Source organism: Notamacropus eugenii, chromosome 2, assembly GCF_028372415.1.
Source record: "Notamacropus eugenii isolate mMacEug1 chromosome 2, mMacEug1.pri_v2, whole genome shotgun sequence".
NCBI lineage: Eukaryota > Metazoa > Chordata > Mammalia > Diprotodontia > Macropodidae > Notamacropus > Notamacropus eugenii.
In genome coordinates, this window is record NC_092873.1 from 303,442,263 (window position 1) to 303,454,811 (window position 12,549).

Consider the following 12,549-nt stretch of genomic DNA (forward strand, 5'->3'; position numbering starts at 1 on the left):
TTTTTGGACATGAACAACGAGGAAAGTTGCTTATTGGCTACAAGGGTTTTCTTTTTCTTTTAAAATGTAGGGAGGGTTTGGAAGGAAGAGAAGCATCCGTGTCAATTACTTTATTTATTTTTATACAAAAAGAAAGAAAATGTAGAGAGAGGAGACAAGAGGGTCCCAGATAGAGCTTTGGCATACAACTTCAGTTAAAGTGTGAGATGTGAATGAAGAACGCTAGAAAAGACTGAGAAGAAATGGATGGGTAGGAGGAGAAATAATACAATTGTATGAGAAAAAAAGCAGGCAGTAGAAAGTGCCCAGGACAAGACAGTAGTTAACAGTATCAGGCTTCAGGGAGATCAAAGAGAAGAGTTTTTTAAAAAGTCTGTAAATTGTGTGTTAGTGTTGGCCATACAGGTTAAGTATATGCTCACAATGGTCTAACTACAAGTGACTTGGAGAAAGGAACGAATAACGGGATATTTCTAGAGTATCCTCTGCCACTTCATCTCCAAGGGAGAGTCTGATTGCTCAAAGCAGGGGAGAAGGAGATTGGAGCCACACAAACTCTCTTCAGAGAAGGAATACCTGGCTAGAATTATACCCATATCTGAGTAAAATGTATTTCTGAATTCAGGTGTGTGTGCATGTGTGTGTGTGCTCTCCCTCACAGAGGACCCAACCTGTGTACGTGTGTATGTGAGTGTGTGATACAGTCTCTAAGGACTGAGCCATGGGGAAGTACAAAGAAAGCTAAGGGAAGAGAAAATAAGAGGGACATAGGTTTCGAGGCGTCAAGTTTGCTGGTGCGATTGGTGCTGCAATTGTGCAGATCAGGGACTCGAGGCCTAGTGGATTTAGGAGACTTCGTAAGACGCTTATTTCATTAGGCACAGAACCCTCAAAGATAAAGAAGGAGAAGAATAGGAAGAAACAATTCTTATACGGGGGCATTGGTGGTTCAGTGGTAGAATTCTCGCCTCCCACGCGGGAGACCCGGGTTCGATTCCCGGCCAATGCAGATGTGTTTCCTGGATTCGTTCTCTTTTTAAAGCACTATTCTTTTTGTAGTCTTTGTGGCACGTTGGACCTGTGTCGCTAGTAATTCAGGCCCAGTAGGGATTGACGTTCAACCAACGTCGTTTATTGTAATAACAGGTGTAAATGCCTAAGGTCCGGTTTGGACAAGACCAATGAGAGCTGTCTTCACTTACCATGTGTACCAGACTGTCTCTTAAGGCTGTCGACAAAGTCAATTCACACTTTCCACCTTCTCCCCACCCCTAAGATTTGCTCAGGAGGACAGAAAGCCACAGATTGTACGTCAAGGATGCGGGATGACCCTGTAGCTAAGCTGGATCCTGGCTCCCCTTGGGTAGTCTGGCTGGTCTTTCTGCCCTACTAGAGAGTCAGCTTCGATGACTAAGCTATGGATGGTCTGCCATAGCCTACGCTAGCTGACAGGTAAACAAAATCGTGGGGTTTTCCCCCAATTTTTTAAAGTGTAAGGGGAGGGGGAGTTTTATCTTGCGCGCGTACAGACCGTCTGCACGGGCGGTATCTTGAAGCCGCCTAAACTTATCTAAACAAACCTTATGCTTAGGAGGAGGGTATAGGTTTAATAGATGCTTTGGGGCCCAGCTAAACGTATCTAAATAAACTAGTCTTAGAGGGTGCAACCAGTGGACGTAACTATGACTAGACCAAACTTAGATGCTTTTTTTTAATATTGAAAAGGAGCTATATTGCCGGGGGGGGGGCGGGGAGAGACGTATTTCTTGTGGTTACATTCACACATAGTATGGAGGCTCTAGGAATTTAATTAAGTTATGAAAACAGCTGACAGGGCAACGTCCCCTGCTGCGCCCATTTTTTTGCTCTCTATTTCCATTGTCCAGGCTTTTTGGCTGGATCTTCCCTCAAGTCTGACTGACCACTTTTTTAGCGAGGAGTCATAAATTTCCCAAGCTCAAGTATTTCAGAGCACTTATTCTCTTTGGGATTCACCCATTCGGTCAAGGTTTAAACGAGCGCCTACGGGCATCTTTAGGTGCTTTAAGGGCAAGACATTCCATACAAGCAGGAGGGGAGGGAAGCGAGAGGGGGGAGAAAAGGGGGAGAGGAGAACGGAGCTGGGAATTGGAGTCGAAGACCGAGGAATGTGGACAAAGACTCAGTTCAGTGCATCCAACTTCCAAACATGAAAACACGGGCTCGCGCGCACGCACATTTCTCCTTCCATCAGTCCCTGGGGTACAACATAATCCAAAAAACATCGAGTAAGAGCCTACAAGGTACTGCGCAAGGTCCAAAACTAGAAACCAAAGACGCCAAGTGCATGGGAAATGCTCTCAGGAAGCTTACGTATATCTGTAGTGACACTGAGATCCGGCTATCTGGAAGAGAGCAGCGGTGGACAAAACCCAAAAGCCAGTGCACAGAGGCAGAAAAGCATGTGAGAACCGCGGACCCGGTGCTGTATCCAAGACCTCCCTAGTCAAATAGTGGGAGCCATCTCCAATAGTCCTCATCTATATCTTGCCAATAGACCTAGATGGCTCCGGAGGAGAAAGTGAGGCTGGTGACTTTGCACAGCCCTCCCTCACTTAAATCCAATTCATTCGCAAGTCATGGCATCACCTTCTTGACCTCCTCGTACTGTCTGAGAAGAAAGGACAAACAACAGCGTGCGAGTGGTCTGAGCTCTTCCAAAGGGCCAGTTACAGGTGGGGAATGCAGCTCCTTCCTTCCTTCCTTCCTTCCTTCCTTCCTTCCTTCCTTCCTTCCTTCCTTCCTTCCTTCCTTCCTTCCTTCCTTCCTTCCTTCCTTCCTTCCTCCTCCTCGTCCTCCTCCTCCTCCTCGTCCTCGTCCTCCTCCTCGTCCTCGTCCTCCTCGTCCTCCTCGTCCTCCTCGTCCTCCTCGTCCTCGTCCTCGTCCTCGTCCTCGTCCTCCTCCTCCTCCTCCTCCTCCTCCTCCTCCTCCTCCTCCTCCTCCTCCTCCTCCTCCTCCTCCTCCTCCTCCTCCTCCTCCTTCTTCTTCTTCTTCTTCTTCTTCTTCTTCTTCTTCTTCTTCTTCTTCTTCTTCTCCATCTTTCTCTCCTCTCTTTTTCTCCCATCCTCTCCCTTTGTCCACATAGGATATCGTATCCTTACCTTTGGGTTTTCTGACCAAAGGAATGTAAAATTTGATGACTGAAACCCAACCAGATATTTTGAGGTTTACTGGCTACATTTCTTACTTAAAGACTATGCCTTTAACCCAATTCATGCTGGCTCTCATTGATTGGACAACAACAGAGTGAATGCAAATGGTAATTGTTTCTGTTTTGGCCAGAAATCCTGAGGGTCTTCCCCTCCCAGATTGATTTTTTTAAATTAGGTGAAAGGGGCCATTCCTTGGTTCATTTCTTACCTAGTCTTAGTCATTGAACCTACGTGGCCTTAGTCATTGAACCTATGTTGCCTCAGTTAAAGTGAGATCTTGGAAAGACCTTAGTTTTAAAAGGCCAAGGCCTCGCATTGCACCAGGCTCCATCTCCAGTTGTTCTGATCTATATCTTGCTCCTGGCAGAGGGCTCCAGAGGAAAAAGTGAGGCTGGTGATTATTCACAGCCCTCCCTCACTTCAATGCAATTCACTTGCAAGTCATAACATCACCTTCCTAATGCCACATTCTTCTTTCTTGAAGAACAAACAACAAACAAGCCAAATAGTGCCTCCACACCAAGGAGTGGAAGAGGGGGATAAGTAGGAGAGTCCTTCACATTGGATAGAATATGGAGAACCATATTTATTTGTCAGTGCATGGAGAAAAGGAATTTCCTAGAAATTAAACCTGAGGTTCCTCCTGAATCAAACTGAGCTGCCAAAGTCAAGTCCACAGCCCAGAATGCCTACCCATACATCATTAAACCTCTTAAAGCAATGCTATCTTTCACTAGCTTTCAGCGACATTTGGAGCATGTACATTCCACTTTAATATTTTTATTTTCTCAAACAGCTCTACTTTGTTCAAGGGCAAATGGCAAGGCCTTCAAATTTCACACACTTGTTGCCCTGTACCCTGATTCTCTCTCTCTCTCTCTCTCTCTCTCTCTCTCTCTCTCTCTCTCTCTCTCTCTCTCTCTCCATCCCTCCTTCTGCCTCTTTCTTGGTCTCAGTTTCTCTGACACCATCCCTCTATTCTCCCAATTTCTATCTCTCCCCCTCCCTTCCACTCCATTGGAGTGGAGAACTGGAGAATTCCTGGAGAATTCTGATCCTTTCTTGGCTGCACTAATTCCAAATGCATTCTTTCTCCATCTCTTTCTAGCCCTGCCTCATTAGCCCAACTCTGATTGAGGTAGGACCTGTGATTGAGGAGAATTCTTCTTCTTGGTCCCAAGTGTCTATGGAAGACCCTAGGCCTACACCCTAGGGAGTAGGGTGGTAGAGGTGTTTCGGGACTTAAGGTTCTGAAGGGTAAAGGTATCAACCTGTTCCTCTTGACCAAGCTAAGCAGGTTTCTCCACAAGGGCTTCTTAGTCATGATAATTTTTGTGTGTTCCTTCCATAGCTGGATTCGAGGATGAGTGATTTGAGGAGCTGGGACGCTGAGGTCCTCAGAGCAAAGACCTTTTACAGTAGTGCACATCACTTTTCTGTTTAGTAAAGGTCTAGACATCTTTCTTGCAAATGGAGTACTGACTGCGATGCAAGGAAACCCTGCTGGACTTCCAGGGACTAATCCACAGTTCTGTGAAAGGGACCCTTTCCTCTTCCAAGAGTGGACGGAGAGAGTACGGGGGGCGTGGAAGGGGAGGGGGGAGGCCAATGATTTTTGATTGATTTCGAACACCTTTGTTGTTTAGGGCGATGTAATACAGTACCCTATGAAAACTACTGTAAAAAATGAAAAGGGGAGGGTGGAAGATAGGGGAAGAGATGAAGGAGACAAAGACAAAAATCGAGACAGAGACAGGCAGAAACCGAGACGGAGACAGGCTCCCGGACACAGACACAGAGAGAGACAGAAAGTCAGAGATAGAGACGCACACACAGAGTCAGACAGGTGGATCAATGTAAGTGGCAGATGGTATCTTCGCCGCTGTGAACTTTGTCTCTTTTCTTGCACAAGGTAGAATTTCTTGAGAACAAGGGATTCGCGATTGACTTGGAAAGGTAAACGGTCCAAGTATTGCTGAAAAGGGTCGGAAGGAAAATCGCACTAAAGCGGTTCCATGGTGTAATGGTTAGCACTCTGGACTCTGAATCCAGCGATCCGAGTTCAAATCTCGGTGGGACCTGACTCGTTTTCTGTTTTCTACACGTCCTTCTCGACTCCCCTTAGTCTAGGTCCAAAGTGGAGGACGACTATGCTACTTATCTCTTAGTCGATTTTTACACGGGTTAGGTCGTATCTTAAGCCTAGGAAAGAGAGAAACTGGAAAGGGGCATGATTTGCTATGTATCTTCGGCGAAATCCTGTGTCGACTGAGTTGATCCTTTACCCCGATCTCTGGACTCCTTTCGCCTTCCAGGGTCAGTGCGAATACCCGTCTGTCTTATCGCGCCCAGCAAAGAGTCAGTCAAGCAGTGAGTGAGTCGGTCTAGTTGTCAGTCAGCTCTCATTTATTAAGCGCCAGCTCTGTGGCAGGCGCGGTGGTAAGCACCGAGGGCAGGAAGACAGGCACACAAAACAAAAGCTACATGGCGCAGGAGGTGTTCAACGAACGTGTATTGAATGGAAGATGAAGCTCACATAGAGAACGGCGATCAGCAAGAAGAGATTGGAGACTACAAAGAAACAGGGGTGTGAGGTCCGCGTGATGGGGTCGCCTGGGAGATGCCAAGAGGCTTGAGTGGAATCCCAGCAAGGGAGCAATTACTTGGTGGAGGGAGTGGGGAGAGGAGTCCGTGTTAGTGGTATTGGAGCAAGAAGGGAGGAGATACCTAAAACACTGCTGCATTGGCCGGGAATCGAACCCGGGTCTCCCGCGTGGGAGGCGAGAATTCTACCACTGAACCACCAATGCGCTCGTGCTGATCTCTTTTCTACTACTGTACCTCTCCAGGATCTGGGGGGCTGTGGGAGGGTGGGGCGGGAGGTAAGAGGGGGCTCCTCATTCTAAAGAAATTCCTTTTCTAAAAACTTTTTCTAAAATCCATTCATCTTTCCAGGCCTCACGTTCCTGGTTTACAATTTCACGGACTTGTACCAAATAACCCCTAAGACCCCGAGGTCACTAGCAGACTGCTCCAAGCCTACGAACCTCTCAGCCCAGGCTTACCTTCCTCCACGCTTGCCCACACCGCTCAGCCCCCTGCAGGGCTCGACTTCACTCGGGTCGCTCCTACATGGACATCTCTAGCTCTTAGCCCTCTCCTGAGCTTCGCTTACATTTTCTTTCTTACCTTTACGTGGCTTTACTTCATAATAACCAAGCATAGCACAAGGGAGAGCACAAGCTAATATGGCTTAGGGAACTGTGGCTTTTAATAGAACTGGGACCCGATGCCTAAACGTGTTTGCTCCTTCCAAGTCAATTACAGTACTCTGACAAACAGTTGATTCAGGGGCACTTGGGAATTTCGCAGTTATCCCGTCGATTCTTTGGAAAATGTTAAAATGATTGACTCAGATTTTCTGCAAAGACAACGTCAACAGTTCTGGACTGCAGACTCCACTGAGGGCCCGGAATACATGATCTCACCACAAACATCTTCGAAGATGCCAAGAGCTGTACAGCCGTACTGAAGAGCGTAGAGCCAAGAAACCCAGAGCTTTCCCCCAGAACACTTAACGAGCATACTTCCATGCAGACTATGACGCGCTGGCAGGACATTCAACACGGATACTCAGTCAAGGCACCGCAGTGATTCGACCAAGCACAGCTTCCCCGCGGCTAATCAGGCGTTGGGTCCGGGGTCAGAAGCTTCCGAGAGAGCGTTGGAGCTCGTCCTGGCCTCCTGTACTTAGCCTCAGTCACATTTTCACACAGATCGTGCTAATGATACCCCTTCAAAGCCAGCGCTGGAAATCGAAACCTGACCCAGTGGTGATGAGGATAAGACCGAAAAGGGAGTAAGGGGGAATAAGGGTGACTGGGGAATCGGCATGGAGAAATGCTTTAAAGCTGAGAGAGAGACAGACAGACAGACACGGAGAGACAGACAGAGACAAGAACAGAGAGATAGAGACAGACACAGAGAGAGAGAGACACAAAGACAGACAGAGACACACAGGGAGAAGAGAGAAGAGAGGAGGCTGAGAGACACAGTGGCAGAGACAGAAATACAGAGACAGAGAGAGACAGACACAGAGAGACAGAGACAGACATAGAATGACAGAGACAAAGACATACAGAGAGACAGAGATACACTGAGAGAAGAGTAGGAGACAGAAGGAGGCAGAGTTACAGAGACAGAAAGAGAGGGACAGAGAGATACAAACACAGAGACACACAGAGAGAGAGACCCGGAATGACAGAGACAAAGACAGAAAGAACGAGAGAGAGACAGAGAGAAACACAGAGAGAGAAACCGGAAAGACAGAGTGCAGTCTTCTGCTTGATCTTTATCACAGAGACATCAGTGGGGCTCCTAACACAGTGCAGTTCACTAAGGACTGTCAGAAACAAAAACAGACCCAAACCAGTCACGTAAACTAAAAGAGAATCCAGTGCTTTAACAAGAAGGAAACAGATTGCTCCAACCTCCAAGCCGCTTTGACCTGACAGAACTGCATCCTTTTACAGTTGGGGTTTGAACAACGGTGGTAAAATGTCAAAGATCTTATAAAATTCGGTGGTTTCGCTGAAACTCTCTTGCCCCATTACGTTAGTGTGCCATTCCACTCAGATATCACAATCTGGACCGTTCCCAATGACCGTTCCCAACTGGAGGGTACTCCTTTCTTTTCCAGTTCTTTGCTCTACGGGAAGAGCTGCCATAAAAATGTATTGCACACACGGATCCTTTCCCCTCTTTTTCTTTCCTTTAGTGTATAGAGCTAGTAGCAGGGCAACCCCACCTAGCTCCTGGCATCCTTTGCACGGAATAGTGCGAAGTCGTTCCAGAACACTCACAGGAGACCAGTAGTGTGTCGGGTCTGGTAGGCCGCGTGCTCCTCCCGGGGACTCCAGGTTGAGGGCTCCTGCAAAGAAAGGATGAGCAGAGATAGAGGGGACTGGGGGTGGGGGTGTTCCTCTTTCCAGGCTCGAGTCTGTCCGGACCCTTATTGCTCCAAGGAGGTTTCTCTTCATTCCTGCAGCATCTCGGAACTGTTCTCTGGGTCGCTCCAGCCCTTGAACAGCCAGGCAACTAGCTGTTCGTTCTCATCCAAGTCAGAGAATAAGTGACTTGTCCAGGGTCACCCGCAGCTAGTTCAGTGTTTGAGGCTTGGCGTCGGAGAAGGATTATAAAAATCCTTGCTGAGTTTCCATTTCTGCCAATTGAGCCTGAGGATGGCGTTCACTCTTGGGCAACTAGGACAATACAGTTTCTGCGCGTTTCCTACTACGGAGAAGCACGGAATGATTTCCACACTCTGATTCAGAGTAAAGTAAAGCAGAGCCGAGGAAACAGCATCCACACAGACAATGACGGTGGAAGAGCAACCACACGACGTTCGCAAGCGAAGAGATCTAAGAAGGCATCCCGATCGGCACTCTTTGGGAGAAGTATCGGAGATCCACGGTTGTGGAACGTTGCACTTATTTTCAGACTTTTACAATGCATGTTCAGTTTTGTGTTGTGTTTTCCCTTCTTCCTCATTTTTTCTGTAAAGACTGTATTGCTCGTTGAATGGGTTGGTTTTGTGGAGGGTCTGGGGGAAGAAAGAAATTCTGGTGACCTGAGAGCTGTTAGTAAAAAGTGTATGTTAAAAAATTTAGGCGAGAAGGTCTCTCCACGAGTTCTCGCATTCCCTGCCCCCTCCTCGCTGTTGCTAGTGGTACTGAAGTTTCTGGAAGATCTGCGTATTTTCCGTGGTAATGCTTAGTTGGGATCGAATAGCTGGCATTTCACATTTGGCTAGTTGGCTAGTTTCGTTGACCCCGCATAGGGCAGTTGTAGTGGGGAATTTACTTGCAGCTAAGTGCTTCAGTTCAGTTGCGAGAGGGATTTCTCGTAAAAGTGGCTAGTCCGTACGGAGATCGTACCCACGACCTTGGCGTTATTAGCACCACGCTCTAACCAACTGAGCTAATTGGCCCCCAATGCTCTCGTTCCTAATCAACATCCCCAATAGTGTACCTCAAAAACTTTTTGGATTTCTAAGATTGCGGTTAGTTTGTCCAGATATCCACTGAAACAGGCGGTGGACTGTTGGATAACTCTTCTTATTCTGTTTAGCACGCCAGAACCTGCCTTCCATTAACTAGTTGTTTTTCTTTCTGGGGGAGTCCTTTTTTCAAAACGCAGAGGCTGTGGAGATAGGCAAAATTATGAATTCATTAGGTGGCTCCATGACCTGATTTCAAATTTGACCTCAGACACTTAAATATCTGTGGGTGACCCTGGACAAGTCACCTAATCCCTCTATATCTTAGTCCTCAAGATTATCTTGGTAAATCCCGTAGACAGTAGTGTCCATACGGTTACAAAGAACTGGAAATGGCTTAATAACCATGAATTGATTATTGCTGACACTGAGAATTTGTCTAGCGACTTCGTACAGTATTTTGGAATGACTGACCTAGCGAGGCTGCCATGTATGTCAGAGTATGTATGTATTTATGAAACTTTGGAGAAAGCAACATCCAGCAAACGACTAGAAACAAGGGAGATGGATGTCCATTGACTGCAGAAAGGTTGGATAAATGCTACATGAATATAAAGGAATATTATTGAGGTGGAAGAAATGGTAAAAGGGATGGATTCAGAGAATTCTTGAAAAGACTTGTAGGAACTGATGCAGAGTCAGTGAGCAGAATCAGGAGAACAAGTTATGCAGTGACTGCAGTAAGGGAAAGAAAAACAACTTTCACAGATTTCAGAAACATGGCCAATGCAACGCCCAATCGGGACTCCAGAAGCCTGATAAGAATACCTTGCTTCCCACATCTTGGAACAGAGGCAGTGAACCAGAGGCTAATGAGACACACGTTTTCAGAAGCAGTCAATATGTGAACTTGTTTTGCTTGACTATATTTAGTTTTTGAAAGGGAGGATTTTTCTTTACTTTTCTTTCATCTAGCCTGAGTTGCCAAAGGCCCAAAATCACCAACCTGAAGCAGAATCTGATGCTAAGGTTTTCTTCAAATTCTATGTTCTCAGTGAACGAGAAGTGTGTTGTCTTGAACCCATTCTCTTTTCTTTGTCCTTGGATGATTGACGGGTGGAAAAGAGTGATGGAAATAAAATATTAGCAGATAGACTACAACAACATATTAGAAAGATTATACATTTTGACTAGTGTATTGGATTTATGCAGCAAATGCTGTACTAATTTCACATAAGGAAAAGTATAAGTATGATGTGACACTCATTATATAAATAATTAAAACCATAAAATTTTATCAATGGAAGTAAAAAAAAAAGACTTTTGATAAAATCTAATGGCCATTTTTTCTAAAAACAAACTAACGTGAGAAGTCCTAAAAACCAAGAGCAAAACATTATATGTAATAGAGATAAACTTTCTCACGAGACAAAGAGTATAGCAAGAATGCCCTCCTTTTTAACAGTCCTAGAAATGAGAGCTAAAGCAATAAGAGAAAGAGAACTCAATAGAATAAGCAGTCAAAGAGGAAACACAGTTATAGCTTTTTGGGTGATGATATGATGGTTTGTTTAGCAAATCCTAAAGAATTCAGCAAAAAATTCAATTAAACAACAAATCCAGTAAAGTTGTAGATATAAAATAAATACAAAATTATGAAGAGAATTATGATTTTCATTTTAATCAATATGATATGTATAATAAATATACTAATAGATTAGATTTCTCAAAAATACCTCTTCTGGCTTAGGAGTCAGACTTCCACACAGCTTGAAATGATCGATCAAACTCTTGACAATGCTTTCAGAATCACTGCATTCTGACACCTGTATACCTTAAGAGATGCCAATAAAGACTGTAGAACCTGTCTCGATCACTCAACTCTGGTTCAGTGCTTTGGGGGGTGGTTATAATCCCCTAAATTTGAATAAATCAAAGAATTATATTGTCCTGTACTCTGGGCTTGTGTGGGAAATCACTCACGTCCTGGGAAACAATTGTTCGTAATCCACTTCCCCTTTGTCTTCTCCCACTATGATTTATGTATATAAGCTTTGCTACTCCAGTTTGGAAAGGATTCCTCATTCTGAAACTGATTAATTAAGCTATTACTTGATTACTGGCATTCTTGTCTCTAAGCCTGATTTGTGGGGCTCTGAAAATTTTCAGGTTAGAGACTGGCTTCATAAAATCTATATCTGTATATAATATGTGTGTATATATATGATATAAACCCACATAAAGCACTGGTGTTTCTGTATGCTACCAATAAAACACACATGTCAACTGTGAAAACTCACTCCCCAATTATAGAGGAGTTCTTGTTGAGTTGGGAAAAAATTATTACAAGGAAAGATAATAAGTATGCAAGCTGGGGCAGGTTGCAAGCTGTGCAAGAGAATGTGTCCTGGGTTTCTGACAGGTTTTTTGGCCCAAATTGTCCATATGGTAATCAGCCTGTTGACATTTAGAATCTTAGAGTCATGAATTTGTGGAATTGTCTTAGTAATGGGATTTGTGTAAGTATTAACTCATTTTATCTTCTTCTGGAATATAACTTTTTTTTAATTTTATTTTAAAACTTTTACTCTCAGGTAAATGAATTACAATGCATAAAATATAGCTATACCATTTCTGTAACTCAAGTCCCTTCTTTTATCTTCTTGTTAGTAGGACTTCTGACATTTCTCTTAACATTGTCATTCTTGTATTTGTTCTAAGATATCTGCTATTGTTTCCATCTTCTGTATCTGCCTTTGAAATATAAGGTGGTCAATGAATATCCTGTGCATCCATGGCTTAGATGTTTCCTCTTACATTAGAATAATTTTTGTTGTCAAAACTTCATTCTTTAGGTCACTCATGGGTTTACTTCCTCTCTAGAATGTTAATCTACCCTATCTCTAAATTATTTGAAACTCAACTTTCTCAAAATCTAGAGTGTGCATCTATATCTAGCTTTTCTTTTCTTACCTATCACAAATTCATAAGATGGAATGGTCATGTTTTCTCAAAGTTCTCATCATTTCTACTTTGCCACTTATTAATTCAAATTAGGCCCAAACTTTTAGTTCCATCTATTATTCTTTTGAAAAGCAAAATCATCTCAGAAGCTTGTCAATAATTTGTCATCTTCTGTGAGCAAAGGGATAGCTCCAGAAATGCTTTTGACTTCATTATTACAAAATCCTGCTACTGTTACAGGTTTCTGATCTGTTTCCTATCTTATCTAGTTTTTTCTCTTGTCCAGGTCACTCATGGTATATGAAATATGATCTTTAAATGCAGGTATTAGATGGATTGAAGGAGATGAGAGGTCGAATAATAGTTTCATGCGGTTGAAGGGTACTGCAGAAGTAG

At 44.3% G+C, this 12,549-nt stretch overlaps 3 non-coding genes across 3 annotated transcripts; 2 read left to right on the forward strand and 1 right to left on the reverse strand.

Moving 5' to 3' along the window:
* The first annotated feature begins 938 nt into the window (after positions 1-938).
* Positions 939-1,009, forward strand: TRNAG-CCC (transfer RNA glycine (anticodon CCC)). The gene has a single exon. It is a non-coding gene; the product is annotated as a tRNA-Gly (tRNA).
* A 4,191-nt stretch (positions 1,010-5,200) lies between these two features.
* On the forward strand, positions 5,201-5,272 carry TRNAQ-CUG (transfer RNA glutamine (anticodon CUG)). The gene has a single exon. It is a non-coding gene; the product is annotated as a tRNA-Gln (tRNA).
* Positions 5,273-5,930: 658 nt separating this feature from the next.
* Positions 5,931-6,001, reverse strand: TRNAG-CCC (transfer RNA glycine (anticodon CCC)). Its single transcript has one exon. It is a non-coding gene; the product is annotated as a tRNA-Gly (tRNA).
* Positions 6,002-12,549: the final 6,548 nt, after the last annotated feature.